The following is a 24,904-nucleotide window of genomic DNA, read 5'->3' on the forward strand; positions in this document are numbered from 1 at the left end:
AATGATAATTGACAGGGATGTTCAGGAGGTATCCCATCGGAAAAAATAGCCGAACATGATGCTCTACGGAGCTACCACGGGACAGCGCACGATGAATTTTTCACAGCAATCTTTGTGAGTCCTACGAAAGGAGGTTAGAAACCCAGCCCACCCCGGCATCGCAGAAAGAGGCATGGTTTATCGCGTTCGCGTCCGACTTTCGCTGGGACAGTGCTTTCCCTCTCCCAATTTTAGGGCTGTTACTTTTTCTACAATCACTCTGCGGGCTGGCTTTGGAACCTCCTTTCGTTGGACTGAGAGCGATTGCGCTCAAAAATCAATCGCGCGTTATGGTCCGGTGCTCAAAAAAGCATGATGTCCGGCTATTTTTTCCGATGGGATAGCTCGTGAATGTCACTGTCAATTATCATGAATTTGAGTGAATTCGGCACGCTCTTCATATTGGTGGGGTAAAAAAGTAACCTTTACTTTGCAAATTTCCAAGTTCAGTTCGCAAACATTTACATGATTAAACTTACGATTCATGACATTCATATCAGGAGGTGGCAAAAACCTAATAAGAACAAATGCCGTTAACCGCATGATTCTAGGTTAGGTGGCGTAGTTTTGTTTTTTATTACAATTCAATCACACGTTTTCTGGGACAATAGTGTGCTCTTTCCCCTTCTCACATTGGGGTGATGGAAAGACGCGTCTCTATAGAGATGCGCAATGAACAAAATTAAGAAAAAAATTTCACGTGTATTTCACGAATTTTTTGCGGACGATCTATCGAACGGTTTTTTGTTCTGAAAACCGCTCTGGTATCAGGTGACCGAAGGGACCAGATGTTCTCATTGGGACAACTTCGTAGTATTATAATTGAAAAGTTAATTATTGAAAGTTAATTAAGACATTGCCTTAGGAGTTTGCTAATGCCCTCCTAAGGAGCGCCCTTCAGCATATGCTATATTGCAACTGATTTTATCTCGGAAAAAGTGATATATACAGGGTGTCTCAGTTAAATCCCCGGGCTAAATAATTTGCGAACGGGTGCACCAATCGAAGAACTTTCTTTTTTACAAGTATCTGTCCGATACCACCTAAGCTGCGAACCGCGTGAATGAGTGGGAGGCGCTCATTATTTAAATAAAAATTCAAATGAGTTGCTTGAAAAACATAACTTCTAAAGCAGGGCGCGGTCGGCATTGAAATGGGTACTGCGTCTTTTGGGACCTTCAGTGGACACCATTTACAGAAAAATCTGCTACCGAAGCGGGTCATTTGTTGCAGTAATTAATTGGTTTCGGTTTACATATTTTTGTCGCGGCTGGTAGCGGTGAAGCGAAAAAGGACGTTCTTCCACTCCCTTATCCACCAATGAATTACATGTTCGTGAGCTTACTTCGCAACGGGGAGTGCTGGAGAAAAAATAACAGCGTCAAACAGGCTACGTCAGTCCCCCCCCCCCCCGCCCCCCGCTTATCTGACTGATATGCGCCCTTTCTCTGTTATGATCGTACGGACGAAACACAGTTAATCACATAGTATCTTGGTATCACATGCTTTCCATTTTTTCTTCAGCACTCCCCATTGCGAAGTAAGCTCTAGAACACGTAATTCATTGATGGACAAGGGAGTGGAAGAGCATCCTTTTGCGCTTCACCGCGACCAGCCGCGACAAAAATATGTAAACCGAAATCAATTAATTACTGCGACAAATGACCGGCATCGGTGGCAGATTTTTCTCTAAAAGGTGCCCACCGAAGGTCCCAAAAGGGGTAGTACCCATTTTAATGCCGACTGCGCCCTGCTTTAGAAGTCCTGTTTTTCACGAAACTCATTTGAATTTTTATTTCAATACTGAGCCCCTCGCCCCCCTCATTCACACGGTGCGCGGCTTGTAGGTGGTATCGGACAGATACTTGTAAAAAAGAAAGTTCTTCGATTGGTGCACCCATTCGCGAATTATTTAGCCCGGGGATTTACCTGAGACACCCTATATATATATATATATATATAGTTGAAATAAATGGGAGACAGAAGACGAAAGTAGGGGAAGTAACAAAAGAGGGGTTTATTAAAACTTAAAAATCATAAAAGTTAGGGAGGATGTCTACGTTACGGCGGAAGCTCCGCCTTCTTCGGGACAAAAGAGCTAAATGTGGCCACGAGGCTGATAAGGGGCTTGAGAATGACGTGGTCGGTTGGGGGAAATTCCCGCCACCTGGCGGTTGTCAATTGGGGAAATTCCAGAGCGTTTCTGTGTCAGGTACAGGAGTGGGGTCATCGTCCTTGTGGGTCAGTGGGGACCTTGATGGGGGACTATGATTTTTAAGTTTTAATAAACCCCTTTTTTGTTACTATGATTGTTACTACTACCTTGTTGTACTACTACCTTGTTGTACTACTACCTACTACTTGTTGTACTACTACCTATTTTGTTACTACTACCTTGATGGGGGACTATGATTTTTAAGTTTTAATAAACCCCTTTTTTGTTACTATGATTTTTAAGTTTTAATAAACCCCTTTTTTGTTACTTCCCCTACTTTCGTCTTCTGTCTCCCATTTATTTCAACTATAATTACGTAGCCGTCCGATCCAACTCCAACTTTTCAAGATATATATATATATATATATATATATATATGTTTATAAGTCCCAAACGTCGCCACACCAGCATTGGACAGCTGTTTCGGCCTTATTGGGCCTTCATCAGCAATGCGTAGGTGGGCGACGTTTGAGCGAGTGGCGTCGGAAGGTCACGTGGAACGTGATGCCTCCCGTCAGGGTGAGTGACTCACCTCTGAAAGCCCAGTGCGAAGCCAGTAAAGTATAAAATTAAGGAAAATAGCATACGCTCTTTGGCTGCACGTTGAACATATGTTTATAAGTCCCAAACGTCGCCACACCAGCATTGGACAGCTGTTTCGGCCTTATTGGGCCTTCATCAGCAATGCGTAGGTGGGCGACGTTTGAGCGAGTGGCGTCGGAAGGTCACGTGGAACGTGATGCCTCCCGTCAGGGTGAGTGACTCACCTCTGAAAGCCCAGTAAGAAGATGAAGGCCCAATAAGGCCGAAACAGCTGTCCAATGCTGGTGTGGCGACGTTTGGGACTTATAAACATATGTTCAACGTGCAGCCAAAGAGCGTATGCTATTTTTCTTAATTTTATACTTTACTGGCTTCGCACTGGGCTTTCAGAGGTGAGTCACTCACCCTGACGGGAGGCATCACGTTCCACGCGACCTTCCGACGCCACTCGCTCAAACGTCGCCCACCTACGCATTGCTGATGAAGGCCCAATAAGGCCGAAACAGCTGTCCAATACTGGTGTGGCGACGTTTGGGACTTATAAACATATGTTCAACGTGCAGCCAAAGAGCGTATGCTATTTTTCTTAATTTTATATATATATATATATATATATAAAGAGAGGGGAAAAAGCCATTAAAAAATAAGAAAAATGACGCTAGATGTGTTTGAAATTCAAACTTACAGATTAAGACGGCTTCTATGGCTGCACGTAGAAAAACAGATACTCATGGAACGATGCGACAGCACCAGAGGACACGTGTTTCGCCGTGTTTGCGGCTCGTCGGCCCTGGGTAGCTGCGCATCGTTCGGGATTGGCAAACCAGGGGTCACTCAGCGAGCGATATACACCTGGGACGGTGACTGAGAACTCCTCAATGCCACAGTGCAAGCCAGTGAATTATAAAGAGAGAGAAAAAAGCCATTAAAAAATAAGAAAAATGACGCTAGATGTGTTTGAAATTCAAACTTACAGATTAAGATGGCTTCTATGGCTGCACGTAGAAAAACAGATACTCATGGAACGATGCGACAGCACCAGAGGACACGTGTTTCGCCGTGTTTGCGGCTCGTTGGCCCTGGGTAGCTGCGCATCGTTCGGGATTGGCAAACCAGGGGTCACTCAGCGAGCGATATACACCTGGGACGGTGACTGAGCACTCCTCAATGCCACAGTGCAAGCCAGTGAATTATAAAGAGAGGGAAAAAAGCCATTAAAAAATAAGAAAAATGACGCTACATGTGTTTCAAATTCAAACTTACAGATTAAGATGGCTTCTATGGCTGCACGTAGAAAAACAGATACTCATGGAACGAAGCGACAGCACCAGAGGACACGTGTTTCGCCGTGTTTGCGGCTCATCGGCCCTGGGTAGCTGCGCATCGTTCGGGATTGGCAAACCAGGGGTAACTCAGCGAGTGATATACACCTGGGACGGTGACTGAGCACTCCTCAATGCCACAGTGCAAGCCAGTGAATTATAAAGAGAGGGAAAAAAGCCATTAAAAAATAAGAAAAATGACGCTAGATGTGTTTGAAATTCAAACTTACAGATTAAGATGGCTTCTATGTCTGCACGTAGAAAAACAGATACTCATGGAACGATGCGACAGCACCAGAGGACACGTGTTTCGCCGTGTTTGCGGCTCGTCGGCCCTGGGTAGCTGCGCATCGTTCGGGCAGGGGAATGAACGTGTAGTATATTTCTATTGTCGGGAAAAACTCACGTGACCTCAGACGTCGGGCCAATCGTTGGGCCTCGGTAGAGTAGTTTTTTGCTTTGTTTTATTTTGTCTCCATGGGTGACGCGTGACGTAAAGCGACGCTGCCGAGGGGTTCTCTTTCCCTTTCCCCTCTGTTCTCTCCCCGCTTTGGCGGTTCTGGATTTTCGTTCGCATCCAGTGAAATAAATAAAACGCGGAAGCGTTGGCTCTTTCTGTTGCACAAGGTGCTTTATTTTTCGGGATTGGTATTTCCAAATCACACATATGCAGTCTTCTGTATTTGCGCCAAACACGAACTTTACATGAACATTGTTTCTGAAGTTCGAGTAATATCCGAAGCAACTTCACATTCACTGTTAGCTGATGTCTCAAGTAGAAGACTTCACAGTAGATCAGTAAATTCACTGCACGGGAACACACATTCACAAATCCAGCATGACAGGAAACATGTCCATATCCCTTTGCTGCTTGTATAGTGTCACATGTCAAGGCTGACCCGTCACAAAGGAACCTGTGCAGCTGCTAGGCCAAAAGATGATGTTCCAACCACTCAGAGTGGCATATCCATTCTCCAGCGTCCATGCCGATGCTTTTCTGAAGCAGATATGAGTTGAGCAGTACCTAGTTGATACCTGAGCAAGAAAGACCAGAATAGGGATCAGAAAACGTGAAAACTAAAAATTCTACCGGCCGAAATGCTGAGTATATGCCACAGGCGCGGTGCTATGCTATGCTACGCTAAGTGGCAGAATGGAATAGGAACTGACTTACCTGCCATCGAGTGGAAAAACACAGTATTGATCCTTCTTGAATCGTTGTCGCGCCAAGCAAGCAAAGCAGACCTGCGCCTTCCAATTATCCGTATCACTGAATTTACTTGCAGAAGTATCCAAGAGGATTCGAGTTTTGCAGAGTCGGTATCGACGGGCACTAAAAGCCATCCAAAGCTGTACCGGCAAAGATGCTATGCGTGCGTCCCTGCTGCACCATATTTCGAAACTTTACGGCGAACTGCTCCGGCACCCCAGACACGGCGGTGCCCGCTTTCCCGCGCCACGAAAAGGTTATAATTTCAAACGGACCAATGAGCGCTCGCATACCAGGAGAGCGGCCGCAGGAGCCAATGGGATGCTCTCGGTAGAGAACTCGCGCTTCGACGTAAAAATTTTGACGTTTCATGACGTTTGATGACGCGAAAGGCTCGCAGCGCCTCACTTTAGTTCGCAAAGGAACTCGCGAGTTTCATCCCCTTGGTTCGGGATTGGCAAACCAGGGGTCACTCAGCGAGCGATATACACCTGGGACGGTGACTGAGCACTCCTCAATGCCACAGTGCAAGCCAGTGAATTATAAAGAGAGGGCAAAAAGCCATTAAAAAATAAGAAAAATGACGCTAGATGTGTTTGAAATTCAAACTTACAGATTAAGATGGCTTCTATGGCTGCACGTAGAAAAACAGATACTCATGGAACGATGCGACAGCACCAGAGGACACGTGTTTCGCCGTGTTTGCGGCTCGTCGGCCCTGGGTAGCTGCGCATCGTTCGGGATTGGCAAACCAGGGGTCACTCAGCGAGCGATATACACCTGGGACGGTGACTGAGCACTCCTCAATGCCACAGTGTAAGCCAGTGAATTATAAAGAGAGGGAAAAAAGCCATTAAAAATAAGAAAAATGACGCTAGATGTGTTTGAAATTCAAACTTACAGATTAAGATGGCTTCTATGGCTGCACGTAGAAAAACAGATACTCATGGAACGATGCGACAGCACCAGAGGACACGTGTTTCGCCGTGTATGCGGCTCGTCGGCCCTGGGTAGCTGCGCATCGTTCGGGATTGGCAAACCAGGGGTCACTCAGCGAGCGATATACACCTGGGAAGTGACTGAGCACTCCTCAATGCCACAGTGCAAGCCAGTGAATTATAAAGAGAGGGAAAAAACCATTAAAAAATAAGAAAAATGACGCTAGATGTGTTTGAAATTCAAACTTACAGATTAAGATGGCTTCTATGGCTGCACGTAGAAAAACAGATACTCATGGAACGATGCGACAGCACCAGAGAACACGTGTTTCGCCGTGTTTGGGGCTCGTCGGCCCTGGGTAGCTGCGCATCGTTCGGGATTGGCAAACCAGGGGTCACTCAGCGAGCGATATACACCTGGGAAGTGACTGAGCACTCCTCAATGCCACAGTGCAAGCCAGTGAATTATAAAGAGAGGGAAAAAAGCCATTAAAAAATAAGAAAAATGACGCTAGATGTGTTTGAAATTCAAACTTACAGATTAAGATGGCTTCTATGGCTGCACGTAGAAAAACAGATACTCATGGAACGATGCGACAGCACCAGAGGACACGTGTTTCGCCGTGTTTGCGGCTCGTCGGCCCTGGGTAGCTGCGCATCGTTCGGGATTGGCAAACCAGGGGTCACTCAGCGAGTGATATACACCTGGGACGGTGACTGAGCACTCCTCAACGCCACAGTGCAAGCCAGTGAATTATAAAGAGAGGGAAAAAAGCCATTAAAAAATAAGAAAAATGACGCTATATGTGTTTGAAATTCAAACTTACAGATTAAGATGGCTTCTAGGGCTGCACGTAGAAAAACAGATACTCATGGAACGATGCGACAGCACCAGAGGACACGTGTTTCGCCGTGTTTGCGGCTCGTCGGCCCTGGGTAGCTGCGCATCGTTCGGGATTGGCAAACCAGGGGTCACTCAGCGAGTGATATACACCTGGGACGGTGACTGAGCACTCCTCAATGCCACAGTGCAAGCCAGTGAATTATAAAGAGAGGGGAAAAAAGCCATTAAAAAATAAGAAAAATGACGCTATATGTGTTTGAAATTCAAACTTACAGATTAAGATGGCTTCTATGGCTGCACGTAGAAAAACAGATACTCATGGAACGATGCGACAGCACCAGAGGACACGTGTTTCGCCGTGTTTGCGGCTCGTCGGCCCTGGGTAGCTGCGCATCGTTCGGGATTGGCAAACCAGGGGTCACTCATCGAGCGATATACACCTGGGAAGTGACTGAGCACTCCTCAATGCCACAGTGCAAGCCAGTGAATTATAAAGAGAGGGAAAAAAGCCATTAAAAAATAAGAAAAATGACGCTAGATGTGTTTGAAATTCAAACTTACAGATTAAGATGGCTTCTATGGCTGCACGTAGAAAAACAGATACTCATGGAACGATGCGACAGCACCAGAGGACACGTGTTTCGCCGTGTTTGCGGCTGGTCGGCCCTGGGTAGCTGCGCATCGTTCGGGATTGGCAAACCAGGGGTCACTCAGCGAGCGATATACACCTGGGACGGTGACTGAGCACTCCTCAATGCCACAGTGTAAGCCAGTGAATTATAAAGAGAGGGAAAAAAGCCATTAAAAATAAGAAAAATGACGCTAGATGTGTTTGAAATTCAAACTTACAGATTAAGATGGCTTCTATGGCTGCACGTAGAAAAACAGATACTCATGGAACGATGCGACAGCACCAGAGGACACGTGTTTCGCCGTGTTTGCGGCTCGTCGGCCCTGGGTAGCTGCGCATCGTTCGGGATTGGCAAACCAGGGGTCACTCAGCGAGCGATATACACCTGGGACGGTGACTGAGCACTCCTCAATGCCACAGTGCAAGCCAGTGAATTATAAAGAGAGGGAAAAAAGCCATTAAAAAATAAGAAAAATGACGCTATATGTGTTTGAAATTCAAACTTACAGATTAAGATGGCTTCTATGGCTGCACGTAGAAAAACAGATACTCATGGAACGATGCGACAGCAGCAGAGGACACGTGTTTCGCCGTGTTTGCGGCTCGTCGGCCCTGGGTAGCTGCGCATCGTTCGGGATTGGCAAACCAGGGGTCACTCAGCGAGCGATATACACCTGGGACGGTGACTGAGCACTCCTCAATGCCACAGTGTAAGCCAGTGAATTATAAAGAGAGGGGAAAAAGCCATTAAAAAGTAAGAAAAATGACGCTAGATGTGTTTGAAATTCAAACTTACAGATTAAGATGGCTTCTATGGCTGCACGTAGAAAAACAGATACTCATGGAACGATGCGACAGCACCAGAGGACACGTGTTTCGCCGTGTTTGCGGCTCGTCGGCCCTGGGTAGCTGCGCATCGTTCGGGATTGGCAAACCAGGGGTCACTCATCGAGCGATATACACCTGGGAAGTGACTGAGCACTCCTCAATGCCACAGTGCAAGCCAGTGAATTATAAAGAGAGGGAAAAAAGCCATTAAAAAATAAGAAAAATGACGCTAGATGTGTTTGAAATTCAAACTTACAGATTAAGATGGCTTCTATGGCTGCACGTAGAAAAACAGATACTCATGGAACGATGCGACAGCACCAGAGGACACGTGTTTCGCCGTGTTTGCGGCTCGTCGGCCCTGGGTAGCTGCGCATCGTTCGGGATTGGCAAACCAGGGGTCACTCAGCGAGCGATATACACCTGGGAAGTGACTGAGCACTCCTCAATGCCACAGTGCAAGCCAGTGAATTATAAAGAGAGGGAAAAAAGCCATTAAAAAATAAGAAAAATGACGCTAGATGTGTTTGAAATTCAAACTTACAGATTAAGATGGCTTCTATGGCTGCACGTAGAAAAACAGATACTCATGGAACGATGCGACAGCACCAGAGAACACGTGTTTCGCAGTGTTTGGGGCTCGTCGGCCCTGGGTAGCTGCGCATCGTTCGGGATTGGCAAACCAGGGGTCACTCAGCGAGCGATATACACCTGGGAAGTGACTGAGCACTCCTCAATGCCATAGTGCAAGCCAGTGAATTATAAAGAGAGGGAAAAAAGCCATTAAAAAATAAGAAAAATGACGCTAGATGTGTTTGAAATTCAAACTTACAGATTAAGATGGCTTCTATGGCTGCACGTAGAAAAACAGATACTCATGGAACGATGCGACAGCACCAGAGGACACGTGTTTCGCCGTGTTTGCGGCTCGTCGGCCCTGGGTAGCTGCGCATCGTTCGGGATTGGTAAACCAGGGGTCACTCAGCGAGTGATATACACCTGGGACGGTGACTGAGCACTCCTCAATGCCACAGTGCAAGCCAGTGAATTATAAAGAGAGGGAAAAAAGCCATTAAAAAATAAGAAAAATGACGCTAGATGTGTTTGAAATTCAAACTTACAGATTAAGATGGCTTCTATGTCTGCACGTAGAAAAACAGATACTCATGGAACGATGCGACAGCACCAGAGGACACGTGTTTCGCCGTGTTTGCGGCTCGTCGGCCCTGGGTAGCTGCGCATCGTTCGGGATTGGCAAACCAGGGGTCACTCAGCGAGCGATATACACCTGGGAAGTGACTGAGCACTCCTCAATGCCACAGTGCAAGCCAGTGAATTATAAAGAGAGGGAAAAAAGCCATTAAAAAATAAGAAAAATGACGCTAGATGTGTTTGAAATTCAAACTTACAGATTAAGATGGCTTCTATGGCTGCACGTAGAAAAACAGATACTCATGGAACGATGCGACAGCACCAGAGGACACGTGTTTCGCCGTGTTTGCGGCTCGTCGGCCCTGGGTAGCTGCGCATCGTTCGGGATTGGCAAACCAGGGGTCACTCAGCGAGTGATATACACCTGGGACGGTGACTGAGCACTCCTCAATGCCACAGTGCAAGCCAGTGAATTATAAAGAGAGGGAAAAAAGCCATTAAAAAATAAGAAAAATGACGCTATATGTGTTTGAAATTCAAACTTACAGATTAAGATGGCTTCTAGGGCTGCACGTAGAAAAACAGATACTCATGGAACGATGCGACAGCACCAGAGGACACGTGTTTCGCCGTGTTTGCGGCTCGTCGGCCCTGGGTAGCTGCGCATCGTTCGGGATTGGCAAACCAGGGGTCACTCAGCGAGCGATATACACCTGGGACGGTGACTGAGCACTCCTCAATGCCACAGTGCAAGCCAGTGAATTATAAAGAGAGGGAAAAAGCCATTGAAAAATAAGAAAAATGCCGCTATATGTGTTTGAAATTCAAACTTACAGATTAAGATAGCTTCTATGGCTGCACGTAGAAAAACAGATACTCATGGAACGATGCGACAGCACCAGAGGACACGTGTTTCGCCGTGTATGCGGCTCGTCGGCCCTGGGTAGCTGCGCATCGTTCGGGATTGGCAAACCAGGGGTCACTCAGCGAGTGATATACACCTGGGACGGTGACTGAGCACTCCTCAATGCCACAGTGTAAGCCAGTGAATTATAAACAGAGGGAAAAAAGCCATTAAAAAATAAGAAAAATGACGCTAGATGTGTTTGAAATTCAAACTTACAGATTAAGATGGCTTCTATGGCTGCACGTAGAAAAACAGATACTCATGGAACGATGCGACAGCACCAGAGGACACGTGTTTCGCCGTGTTTGCGGCTCGTCGGCCCTGGGTAGCTGCGCATCGTTCGGGATTGGCAAACCAGGGGTCACTCAGCGAGCGATATACACCTGGGAAGTGACTGAGCACTCCTCAATGCCACAGTGCAAGCCAGTGAATTATAAAGAGAGGGAAAAAAGCCATTAAAAAATAAGAAAAATGACGCTAGATGTGTTTGAAATTCAAACTTACAGATTAAGATGGCTTCTATGGCTGCACGTAGAAAAATAGATACTCATGGAACGATGCGACAGCACCAGAGAACACGTGTTTCGCCGTGTTTGGGGCTCGTCGGCCCTGGGTAGCTGCGCATCGTTCGGGATTGGCAAACCAGGGGTCACTCAGCGAGCGATATACACCTGGGAAGTGACTGAGCACTCCTCAATGCCACAGTGCAAGCCAGTGAATTATAAAGAGAGGGAAAAAAGCCATTAAAAAATAAGAAAAATGACGCTAGATGTGTTTGAAATTCAAACTTACAGATTAAGATGGCTTCTATGGCTGCACGTAGAAAAACAGATACTCATGGAACGATGCGACAGCACCAGAGGACACGTCTTTCGCCGTGTTTGCGGCTCGTCGGCCCTGGGTAGCTGCGCATCGTTCGGGATTGGCAAACCAGGGGTCACTCAGCGAGTGATATACACCTGGGACGGTGACTGAGCACTCCTCAATGCCACAGTGCAAGCCAGTGAATTATAAAGAGAGGGAAAAAAGCCATTAAAAAATAAGAAAAATGACGCTAGATGTGTTTGAAATTCAAACTTACAGATTAAGATGGCTTCTAGGGCTGCACGTAGAAAAACAGATACTCATGGAACGATGCGACAGCACCAGAGGACACGTGTTTCGCCGTGTTTGCGGCTCGTCGGCCCTGGGTAGCTGCGCATCGTTCGGGATTGGCAAACCAGGGGTCACTCAGCGAGCGATATACACCTGGGACGGTGACTGAGCACTCCTCAATGCCACAGTGTAAGCCAGTGAATTATAAAGAGAGGGAAAAAAGCCATTAAAAAATAAGAAAAATGACGCTAGATGTGTTTGAAATTCAAACTTACAGATTAAGATGGCTTCTATGGCTGCACGTAGAAAAACAGATACTCATGGAACGATGCGACAGCACCAGAGGACACGTGTTTCGCCGTGTTTGCGGCTCGTCGGCCCTGGGTAGCTGCGCATCGTTCGAGATTGGCAAACCAGGGGTCACTCAGCGAGTGATATACACCTGGGACGGTGACTGAGCACTCCTCAATGCCACAGTGCAAGCCAGTGAATTATAAAGAGAGGGCAAAAAGCCATTAAAAAATAAGAAAAATGACGCTAGATGTGTTTGAAATTCAAACTTACAGATTAAGATGGCTTCTATGGCTGCACGTAGAAAAACAGATACTCATGGAACGATGCGACAGCACCAGAGGACACGTCTTTCGCCGTGTTTGCGGCTCGTCGGCCCTGGGTAGCTGCGCATCGTTCGGGATTGGCAAACCAGGGGTCACTCAGCGAGTGATATACACCTGGGACGGTGACTGAGCACTCCTCAATGCCACAGTGCAAGCCAGTGAATTATAAAGAGAGGGAAAAAAGCCATTAAAAAATAAGAAAAATGACGCTAGATGTGTTTGAAATTCAAACTTACAGATTAAGATGGCTTCTAGGGCTGCACGTAGAAAAACAGATACTCATGGAACGATGCGACAGCACCAGAGGACACGTGTTTCGCCGTGTTTGCGGCTCGTCGGCCCTGGGTAGCTGCGCATCGTTCGGGATTGGCAAACCAGGGGTCACTCAGCGAGCGATATACACCTGGGACGGTGACTGAGCACTCCTCAATGCCACAGTGTAAGCCAGTGAATTATAAAGAGAGGGAAAAAAGCCATTAAAAAATAAGAAAAATGACGCTAGATGTGTTTGAAATTCAAACTTACAGATTAAGATGGCTTCTATGGCTGCACGTAGAAAAACAGATACTCATGGAACGATGCGACAGCACCAGAGGACACGTGTTTCGCCGTGTTTGCGGCTCGTCGGCCCTGGGTAGCTGCGCATCGTTCGAGATTGGCAAACCAGGGGTCACTCAGCGAGCGATATACACCTGGGACGGTGACTGAGCACTCCTCAATGCCACAGTGCAAGCCAGTGAATTATAAAGAGAGGGCAAAAAGCCATTAAAAAATAAGAAAAATGACGCTAGATGTGTTTGAAATTCAAACTTACAGATTAAGATGGCTTCTATGGCTGCACGTAGAAAAACAGATACTCATGGAACGATGCGACAGCACCAGAGGACACGTGTTTCGCCGTGTTTGCGGCTCGTCGGCCCTGGGTAGCTGCGCATCGTTCGGGATTGGCAAACCAGGGGTCACTCAGCGAGCGATATACACCTGGGACGGTGACTGAGCACTCCTCAATGCCACAGTGCAAGCCAGTGAATTATAAAGAGAGGGAAAAAAGCCATTAAAAAATAAGAAAAATGACGCTAGATGTGTTTGGAATTCAAACTTACAGATTAAGATGGCTTCTATGGCTGCACGTAGAAAAACAGATACTCATGGAACGATGCGACAGCACCAGAGGACACGTGTTTCGCCGTGTTTGCGGCTCGTCGGCCCTGGGTAGCTGCGCATCGTTCGGGATTGGCAAACCAGGGGTCACTCAGCGAGTGATATACACCTGGGACGGTGACTGAGCACTCCTCAATGCCACAGTGCAAGCCAGTGAATTATAAAGAGAGGGGAAAAAGCCATTAAAAAATAAGAAAAATGACGCTAGATGTGTTTGGAATTCAAACTTACAGATTAAGATGGCTTCTATGGCTGCACGTAGAAAAACAGATACTCATGGAACGATGCGACAGCACCAGAGGACACGTGTTTCGCCGTGTTTGCGGCTCGTCGGCCCTGGGTAGCTGCGCATCGTTCGGGATTGGCAAACCAGGGGTCACTCAGCGAGCGATATACACCTGGGAAGTGACTGAGCACTCCTCAATGCCACAGTGCAAGCCAGTGAATTATAAAGAGAGGGAAAAAAGCCATTAAAAAATAAGAAAAATGACGCTAGATGTGTTTGAAATTCAAACTTACAGATTAAGATGGCTTCTATGGCTGCACGTAGAAAAACAGATACTCATGGAACGATGCGACAGCACCAGAGAACACGTGTTTCGCCGTGTTTGGGGCTCGTCGGCCCTGGGTAGCTGCGCATCGTTCGGGATTGGCAAACCAGGGGTCACTCAGCGAGCGATATACACCTGGGAAGTGACTGAGCACTCCTCAATGCCACAGTGCAAGCCAGTGAATTATAAAGAGAGGGAAAAAAGCCATTAAAAAATAAGAAAAATGACGCTAGATGTGTTTGGAATTCAAACTTACAGATTAAGATGGCTTCTATGGCTGCACGTAGAAAAACAGATACTCATGGAACGATGCGACAGCACCAGAGGACACGTGTTTCGCCGTGTTTGCGGCTCGTCGGCCCTGGGTAGCTGCGCATCGTTCGGGATTGGCAAACCAGGGGTCACTCAGCGAGTGATATACACCTGGGACGGTGACTGAGCACTCCTCAATGCCACAGTGCAAGCCAGTGAATTATAAAGAGAGGGGAAAAAGCCATTAAAAAATAAGAAAAATGACGCTAGATGTGTTTGGAATTCAAACTTACAGATTAAGATGGCTTCTATGGCTGCACGTAGAAAAACAGATACTCATGGAACGATGCGACAGCACCAGAGGACACGTGTTTCGCCGTGTTTGCGGCTCGTCGGCCCTGGGTAGCTGCGCATCGTTCGGGATTGGCAAACCAGGGGTCACTCAGCGAGTGATATACACCTGGGACGGTGACTGAGCACTCCTCAATGCCACAGTGCAAGCCAGTGAATTATAAAGAGAGGGAAAAAAGCCATTAAAAAATAAGAAAAATGACGCTATATGTGTTTGAAATTCAAACTTACAGATTAAGATGGCTTCTATGGCTGCACGTAGAAAAACAGATACTCATGGAACGATGCGACAGCACCAGAGGACACGTGTTTCGCCGTGTTTGCGGCTCGTCGGCCCTGGGTAGCTGCGCATCGTTCGGGATTGGCAAACCAGGGGTCACTCAGCGAGTGATATACACCTGGGACGGTGACTGAGCACTCCTCAATGCCACAGTGCAAGCCAGTGAATTATAAAGAGAGGGGGAAAAAGGCCATTAAAAAATAAGAAAAATGACGCTATATGTGTTTGAAATTCAAACTTACAGATTAAGATGGCTTCTATGGCTGCACTTAGAAAAACAGATACTCATGGAACGATGCGACAGCACCAGAGGACACGTGTTTCGCCGTGTTTGCGGCTCGTCGGCCCTGGGTAGCTGCGCATCGTTCGGGATTGGCAAACCAGGGGTCACTCAGCGAGCGATATACACCTGGGAAGTGACTGAGCACTCCTCAATGCCACAGTGCAAGCCAGTGAATTATAAAGAGAGGGAAAAAAGCTATTAAAAAATAAGAAAAATGACGCTAGATGTGTTTGAAATTCAAACTTACAGATTAAGATGGCTTCTATGGCTGCACGTAGAAAAACAGATACTCATGGAACGATGCGACAGCACCAGAGGACACGTGTTTCGCCGTGTTTGCGGCTCGTCGGCCCTGGGTAGCTGCGCATCGTTCGGGATTGGCAAACCAGGGGTCACTCAGCGAGCGATATACACCTGGGACGGTGACTGAGCACTCCTCAATGCCACAGTGTAAGCCAGTGAATTATAAAGAGAGGGAAAAAAGCCATTAAAAAATAAGAAAAATGACGCTAGATGTGTTTGAAATTCAAACTTACAGATTAAGATGGCTTCTATGGCTGCACGTAGAAAAACAGATACTCATGGAACGATGCGACAGCACCAGAGGACACGTGTTTCGCCGTGTTTGCGGCTCGTCGGCCCTGGGTAGCTGCGCATCGTTCGGGATTGGCAAACCAGGGGTCACTCAGCGAGCGATGTACACCTGGGAAGTGACTGAGCACTCCTCAATGCCACAGTGCAAGCCAGTGAATTATAAAGAGAGGGAAAAAAGCCATTAAAAAATAAGAAAAATGACGCTAGATGTGTTTGAAATTCAAACTTACAGATTAAGATGGCTTCTATGGCTGCACGTAGAAAAACAGATACTCATGGAACGATGCGACAGCACCAGAGAACACGTGTTTCGCCGTGTTTGGGGCTCGTCGGCCCTGGGTAGCTGCGCATCGTTCGGGATTGGCAAACCAGGGGTCACTCAGCGAGCGATATACACCTGGGAAGTGACTGAGCACTCCTCAATGCCACAGTGCAAGCCAGTGAATTATAAAGAGAGGGAAAAAAGCCATTAAAAAATAAGAAAAATGACGCTAGATGTGTTTGGAATTCAAACTTACAGATTAAGATGGCTTCTATGGCTGCACGTAGAAAAACAGATACTCATGGAACGATGCGACAGCACCAGAGGACACGTGTTTCGCCGTGTTTGCGGCTCGTCGGCCCTGGGTAGCGGCGCATCGTTCGGGATTGGCAAACCAGGGGTCACTCAGCGAGCGATATACACCTGGGAAGTGACTGAGCACTCCTCAATGCCACAGTGCAAGCCAGTGAATTATAAAGAGAGGGAAAAAAGCCATTAAAAAATAAGAAAAATGACGCTAGATGTGTTTGGAATTCAAACTTACAGATTAAGATGGCTTCTATGGCTGCACGTAGAAAAACAGATACTCATGGAACGATGCGACAGCACCAGAGGACACGTGTTTCGCCGTGTTTGCGGCTCGTCGGCCCTGGGTAGCTGCGCATCGTTCGGGATTGGCAAACCAGGGGTCACTCAGCGAGCGATATACACCTGGGACGGTGACTGAGCACTCCTCAATGCCACAGTGCAAGCCATTGAATTATAAAGAGAGGGAAAAAAGCCATTAAAAAATAAGAAAAATGACGCTAGATGTGTTTGAAATTCAAACTTACAGATTAAGATGGCTTCTAGGGCTGCACGTAGAAAAACAGATACTCATGGAACGATGCGACAGCACCAGAGGACACGTGTTTCGCCGTGTTTGCGGCTCGTCGGCCCTGGGTAGCTGCGCATCGTTCGGGATTGTATATATATATATATATATATATATCTCGGTGGCTCAGTCGCTAGCGTGTTCGCCTTCTGATCCCGTGATCGCGGGTTCGAACCCGGCCGAGGACGCCAGCAACTTGGTGGCAGGGTACAAGTTGCTTAGACACGCCGTCTTCCGCGAGGGACGTTAAATACGAGGTGCCGTGTTATGAGCTTTCATCGCACGTTAAAGAACCCCCAGGTGGGCAAAAGCAATCCACAGACCGACCGTTGTGGCGTCGCTCATGATCTCAGTTGTCTCGCGACGTAAACACCCAATTATTATTAAATATATTCGCATTTAGCTGGGACACCCTGTATACATGTGTGTGTACGTTCGTAAGGGCTCAAATGTCGCTACGCCAGTACTGTCAGTACTGTCATGTCAGTACTAGCATGGCGACGTTTGAGCACTTACAAACATATGCACGTGCACCGGGATCTTCGTTGATTGTTGGTTCTAGCTTGTAAATGAGGCAAGACTCGCGTTGTTCCCTGATCTACCTGAACAAAAGTTTGACTGAATAATAAAAGGTGTCGAGTCATTTATTGAATGACCAGGCTGTCTGAAGTGTTGAGAAACAGGAAGGTTTGGTTTTTTGCTAGCATCAGATCGGTGGTTGTTGAATCTGATCCGAAAAGATGTGATGAAAAGATGACCTACATATCGTGCTTGAGCGTTCATTCAGTGCAACGCATGTCAAGCACAATACGTAGATCACTACTTCCAGAGGGTCCCCGGGCAAAAAATATACGCTTTGTAACTTTATTTCAGATATATGTTAATCGTGGTACCTCTATAAGGCAAGACGTTGTTATGACTCCCGGCGGATGCAGAGACGGGCACTGCAAGTACAACTGAAACGCGGGGTACTTTCCTTCTTGCCCGCGCGGCTCGTCTCTTCAGTCTTCACTCGTGTGAGTATCGAAACACATGCTTCTGCGCAGAGATGACGTGAAAGAAGTTTGCACCTTGGAACAAGTTACGGTGCTACTTCACGTTCCACTTAAAGCATCAATCCGGATTAATTCTCTTGTACTCATATACTTCTTAATACACGATAATGTCGTCTTGTGGAGAAAATAAATTCAACACGTGTTCATTGATAGGTAGCACATTAAAGGTTGGAAAAGTAATGTGCCCTTATACTTTTGTTTGTTCATCTACCTGTCACCCAAGCGAGGATGTAAAAGATGGGAGAAACGTGTGCCCTATCCTTGATTGGCAATTCAATTACTGTCGCACATAATGCTTCAGCTGAGCTTAGGCTGTAGCATGCTATCCAAGATCGGACACCGTCACCACGAAAAACCCCGGGTCTGCCCTTGCTGTCACCGACGTGTTGGAAGTCACTATCAGCGCCTTTTTCGAGTAGTGTTCACCTAGCAATGTTGTCATAGTCAGCCCTGCAATGACGTGTGATTACTGATTTCCACGTCTTTCTTGCAGCTACTGGTGTCGGTGCCGTCGGTGTCTGATTGTTTCCTTCCTTCACAGCAATATTGGAAATATCTTACAGCGAATGGTCTTTCTCAATAAAGACGTGCACAGTTGTCAAATCTTATACAAGTTTTTGGGTGTAACTCAGCGGTACCCTGTCTAACTTCTTTTTGGGTGTATAACAACTCCCTCGAACGAGAGTTCACCCTCTCGAAAGGTTTTTTTTTTGCTAGGTTTTAACACCTTCTAGGTTGTAATTCAGAAGTGATCTGACCCGTTTTAAGTCTGTGTCAACAGCCACACACGGGAGTACACCTGGACACTACACAGTTTCAAAATGGTGCTGTAGAATGCTAGGGCCCTAATAGGGGTACCTGACTACGAGGTCCTCTTCGGTCTGTAAAGTGACAAATCGTAAATAACCTAGGTAGTTGAGTGTTTAGTTACTCGCTGGATTACTTTCAGTATTATGTAATTGTAAGCGTAACTTAATCCCAATTGAAGTGTAGCCACACTCTTAAAAATGAACTTCACCGCATAGCACGCTCCTAGCCAACCATCATCTCGAATGATATCGTTATCTGTCCTGATTTGTTGAAAACGGGAGGCGTACGCCTTTTTTGTGACACTTATGCTGTTCATAATTGTCACAGAAAAGGCGTACGCCTCCAGTTTTCGAACAATCAGGGCAGATAACGATATCATTCGCAATAATGGTTGGCTAGGAGCGTGCTATGCGGTGAAGTTCATTTTTAAGAGTGTAAGAAGTATATAGTTGTCGTCCAACAAGCGCGCCATCCCATTCGATGTGTGATTTGTAGACTCTTTATATCCCTATTAAACCCATTTAACATTACAATAAACGTAAATATAAATGATTTTTTTCTGGAATCTTCTAGATAACGATAGTAATACTCCTTGAAGTCGGCCCAGGGCGCATACTAACCCCCTGTCCTCCACTCCTTCCTGCTGTCCTCCACTCCACCTGTCCGCATCTGTACGCCGCTCATAGCCACCAGTTGCTTCGCGGCGCTAGCACGGAATAAAAAAATATTTTAATATACTGCGCACACCAGGACTTGTAGGGTAAGGTGGGGCAAGATGAGACACGAGGCAAGGCGCGACATTTTGTACTCGACGCCGCCTGTCTGAGAGACGCGTTGCTCCATGCGCTTGGAACTTTACTCATAGGCGGCTCTGCATGTGCGCTCTGTTGCACGTCAGAATTGTCCGGATTCGTGCTTGCGTTGAAGAGAAAAAAATTCGGTTACTTCTGCCTGGAATGTAAAGACCCGCAAAAAAGGCGTGATTTTCTGTAGTTGTCAGATGTCGCAAGTTCTGTCGTAAGTTTATTCTGTCAATGTACGTCCACATCTTAAATACTTTAGTCATTCATCTAGATATATGCGAAATATGGGCACTCCTGGTTATATGTGGTCAACTGAAACATTAATGCATCGGATGATTTGCACAGGACAAGGCGCGACAACTTAATGTAATTTCATTGCAATGCAATTTAAATTTAATGTAATTTAGAAACTGATAAGTCACGTATTAGGTGGCTTTATGCTTGTTCCTCAAAGATGGCTTTTTTTTTTTTTTTTTGCATACTTCCTAGGATATTCCACCAATTTTTCCTGTATCCTAGAATGTTTCAAAGCAGAAGCGCAGTCAAAAGCGAGCGACCAGCGACACATCAGACAGGCGGTGCCCTGTTTACAAATGACGGTGGAGGGAAATAGCACCGGGTTCTGTGTGGTTTTATTGCACATCATGTAGGCGGTGGGCTCAAGAGGGTTGTGTAGGTGCTTGAATTGCAGAACCTATGAGAGAATTGGTGTTCTGAGGCTGGAACAACACAGAAGGGACAATCACATACACGGCCTCAAGTTGCCTAAGAAATTAACGATGAAGAATGAAAGCCACTGAAAAGGTTAGCCAGCTGTAGCTCCTACAGCTGGCTAACCTTTTCAGTGACTTTCATTCTTCATTGTAAAAACTAATTTGTATAGTTCATTACCACGGCGTGTCTCACCTTGTCCCATGCGATGTCTCGTCTTGCCCCGAGGGTTGGAGCAAGATGAGACAATCTGCATTTTTGAGTTTCTTGTTCTGTGTTTACTTTAGAATTGACTGCTTTCATTCAGATTTACAGATCAGAAATTCTAGACCACCGAGAATGTGACTATGGCTAGTTTTTTTTTTTTTTTTAACACGAAAAATAAAAATATTTTTATCATGCGGGTCTTTAAAAAAAACTTTCAATTCAATTGCACATTACCGTCTCATCTTGCCGCACCTTCCCCTATATCTGGTCACGCCATATTTGGCGCTTATCAGCCCAGTATGTGCTGCTTCTGCTGCAAACTAGTGGATTTCACAAGAGGGTACAGATAATGTGTTGCTACCTTAGACATTTTCTACACCAGCCTCGAGACATATTGTTGCGCTGAAGGACTTTTGTCACTCTTATACAGTCAACCCTCGATTTATGAACCTTCGATTTACGAATTCCCTCGTTTTATGAACACGAGCACGGGGAACCAAACTTTTTCCATTCATTTTTCCCTCGTTTTATGAACCTCGATATTCGAATAATGAACGGAATTTCTGGGAACCAACTAGAAGTTGCCCAGCGTTTTTGCCCTCAATTTATGAACGGATCGTTCCGAGGTCAACAGAAACCTTCAAAGGGATTATTCCGTGGTCTTTTGAATGACGCCTGAACGGACAAAATGTTTTCCAGGTATTGCACCCTCGGTTCTTAACCTCTCGAAATCCAAACAACAAACGGGTTTTCCGGGGTCGCACAAGGTGCGACCAAGTATTCCTGACCTCAGTTGATGAATAAGGTGGTCGCTGTCACCCGGAGATTAATAAACGGAGGTTAAAACTCCCGGAGGAAATCCGAGAGCAGTCCAGTGCGAATGGGGTGACATTTCTTCTTTCTAAGATTGACACAGCGGAAGGCATGGTCCAAAGCAAAATTAAACAATTTAGTATTGCATAATTAACAGATTGTGAATGCGCTGACGTCTGTTCTTTGTGAGATTGATACAGCAGAAGGGATGGTCAAAAGGAAAATACACAATATATGGCATTATAAACACAATTCCAACTCGGAAATACTGTTCCATTTGCTCGATAGTACTCAGTTAACGGAATTTTCGATTTATGAATCCCTCGATTTATGAACGATTTTTCGGGGAACCGAGCGTGTTCATAAATCGAGGGTTGACTGTATACTCATTTAAGACACACACGCAGATGCTATTCTTTTCTTCTTTTTCTTTTTTTTTTTGTACACAGGCTGTGATAGGGGTGTATGGAAAGGGATACAACCTATTTACTGCATAAATGTTACATATGAAGGTGCTTAACATTGAACACTTGTGCGTCCCGTCCTTATCTGCGGCGGAAAAAGAAGGAAGAAGAGACATCGAAAGTCGAAGAGGAAGAAGAAAAGGAGGAGTTCGGGTATGGTGAGCTAGAAGTTCGGGTATTGTTCGGCTACAGTGGGCTAGATTGACTAGTACCTTGATCGGGAGCCGTCGCGTGTACCCGCCGATGTTCCTGGCGATGGATGGCACCGCACGCATCTTGTAATGCCAGTGCCGTGCATGCCAAAGGGAGTCTGGCCATTAAACTGAGCCTAAAAAAGAGGCTCCAGCTGTCAATCAAATTGAGCGTTTTTCATTGGCTGCTATTTCATATGCGGGCTATCATGACACCAAATTTTTCCCGAAAATAGCGGCATAGGTTGGAACCGCGAAGCGAGGATTTTATGACAAAACGTTTTTACAAATTGCTTCAATTTTATACCGCAAGTGTACATTCTGTTGCAATTATCTTGCAAATCACCTTTGAATTACGCTGTAGATCATGAATTATGCAGTGTCGATGTTTACGTTTCGTCGACCTTGTTAGGCCTAGTAAAGACAGCGATCGCAAGCAAATAGAAGAAAAACGCTACGGGTGCCCCAAAATTGCATTTCAGGACAGACTTTTATCCATATACGCACGTTTCCCGGTTCTTGATTCAACATTGCTTAGTCTCATTGTTGAAATGCGTATAATACATGCAGTGTGTTCCAATTAGCGGTTTTGCCGGCAAAACCGTTATGTTAGCAAATACTTCCCGACATGCCCGTCTCCATCAAGATGGCGTCAATAAAAGTGGCCGCACAATCCATTATGTGGGTAGGTCGTCAGTCAAATCAATCAAATTGGTTTCACACACACATAGACACACACAAAGAGGAACGGTCTTGATAACATAACCCAGCGGTGCCTATTGGTAGATGATAATTAGTTCTGATCAAACTGCCTGTTGCTGGAAAACAAAATATACACGGGTATTTTTAAAATAGAATGAAGCCTACAGTGTGGGATATTGAAGAATGTTGATTATTACAAATACTTCGGTGTCAATATTATAAGCGATCTAAAGCTGCACAGCCACTTAAACACATTGTGTCTACTGGACGACTTTGGCTGTGAAAAAGGAAATTTCCCTTTGGATCAACGAAAGAAAGTAACAGCGTCTAAATCATTAGACCTTCATTGGAATGCATGTATCAGACAGGGATTTCTATACTCCGCACCTTTTGCTTTTTACAACCCACCCTGAAATTTCTGAGATTGCCGAGTTCGGCTACCGATGCATATACCCATGAAGATACACCACCCTCCCTTTGAAGCTCGGTACCTCCTCACACTCTTAAAAATGGACTTCACTGCATAGCACTCTCCTATGCGGTGAAGTTCTGTTTTTAGAGTGCACAGGTCGATTCAAGGAGAAACTACTACCCATCAGCAGTCTGGGATAAAGAGAATGCATAGGTTTACTGCACGGCTGGTTCATATTGACCAGGTGCAGGAGGATTATAGTCTCGGTAACATACAGTATTACATTTAGATATTAAAAATGAATGACTTAGTTGCGAAATATTTGTTTCATTTGGAGGGTGACTGCACCATGGATGGTTTCCGAAAAATTTAGGTTTGGTACTGTGAAAAATGCATCGACAGACCTATAAACAGAGAAAACAGGTGACATCTAGGTATCCTGCATTGAAGTCGTTACCTGTGACATGAGGAAAACGAAGGTTCCTGCGAACAGTATACGAGTACGTATCATCAAGATCGCTAAAAATTATAAGATTCGCCAGCGTACGCCAGCAAAAACCCAGACTGACAATATAATTTATTGTATTACACCAATGGTATTATACGCGTCTGTCCTTACATTACATACATGTATTGGTGCGTAATCTACCATACAATAGATTTGTCTTTATACATTTCACACATTTTATTGCAATAAAAATATTAGTGCACTAAATTCACGTGTCAGAAAATTAGCCATTTTCCGTGGTGGCAGAAAAATCAGTGCTTGCCATGGTGGCGCTTTTGCTAGTTGAGTGATCTATTGTTATTTGACTTCAGCGCTTCGGCGACGAGTCAGTTGTCCGCACTCTTGCAAAAACGCTTCAGTTGAACCAGGTCCACCCTCTTTGCATATCTTGCTTTCATTTCGTTGCACATTCTCCCCCTATCGGGCTCATAGCACTTGCCATTACCTTTGCATTACTGTCATAATCTCAGGAGATAGGTCCACGAACTTTCCTTGCAAACAGAGCAAAGTTGCACCGAGTCAGCTTTTAAGGGGCAACTCGGATGTATTTGTATCAAATATAATGTTTCTTACGAAATGAAAAGCGATTCGATGAAACGCCGGTCACCGATTCGATGAAACGGCGTTCGACGAAGCCTCCATTTTTCGACGAAACGGAACAACCACACGAGGCTCAAACCAGCAATGTTTAATTGAACGTGCCACGTGACTATAATCGTGGAAAATAAATCTAGTCCGTCAACAACGTACGCCGTTGGAGACAAGAAGACCGAATAGCGCGCCAGGAGAAATACTGCAGCGCCATCAGCAGTGGAGCACACTTTCTGCTGCAGCGTAGTGTGTCTCGGCCAGTCTTAACAGCCGATATGGAAGTAGAGTGAGTATGATGGATTACATTATCTGGCGCAGGAAGAGAGAGTGACCCCTTTGCGTCCAGTCATCCTATCTGCGGAGCAGTAATATTTTGAGAGCTGACGGCCACCACAATAGGGTTCCCACTTTTCCGTTCTATCCGACAAAGACCGGTAAACACTCGCCGGTATTCTTTTTAACGTATTCGGATATATACGAAAAATGAGGAATTTATTCAGCACGAGGATGCTTGCATGCTGTATATGCGGTTTGCAGGTTGCGGTTTTTGGTACCACATCCAGGTAATCCAAGTAATCCATCCAAGTAAGAGCCTTATCCTCACTTAGAACACTACGAAGACATTTGTAGCTTAAGTGTGTGATACCACCCCAAGCAAGCAATAGCCGATGGCCGACGGTTGGCAAAA

General features: G+C 45.8%; 1 long non-coding RNA gene across 1 annotated transcript in view; it reads left to right on the plus strand.

Moving 5' to 3' along the window:
• Positions 1-18,611, plus strand: part of LOC135389964 (uncharacterized) — a 35,497-nt gene extending 16,886 nt beyond the window's left edge. Inside the window, exons 4-5 of the long non-coding RNA XR_010421638.1 lie at positions 17,823-17,965; positions 18,498-18,611. This is a non-coding gene — a long non-coding RNA (uncharacterized LOC135389964). The remainder of the gene's footprint in view (positions 1-17,822; positions 17,966-18,497) is intronic.
• Positions 18,612-24,904: the final 6,293 nt, after the last annotated feature.

This window comes from Ornithodoros turicata, chromosome 3 (assembly GCF_037126465.1).
Source record: "Ornithodoros turicata isolate Travis chromosome 3, ASM3712646v1, whole genome shotgun sequence".
NCBI lineage: Eukaryota > Metazoa > Arthropoda > Arachnida > Ixodida > Argasidae > Ornithodoros > Ornithodoros turicata.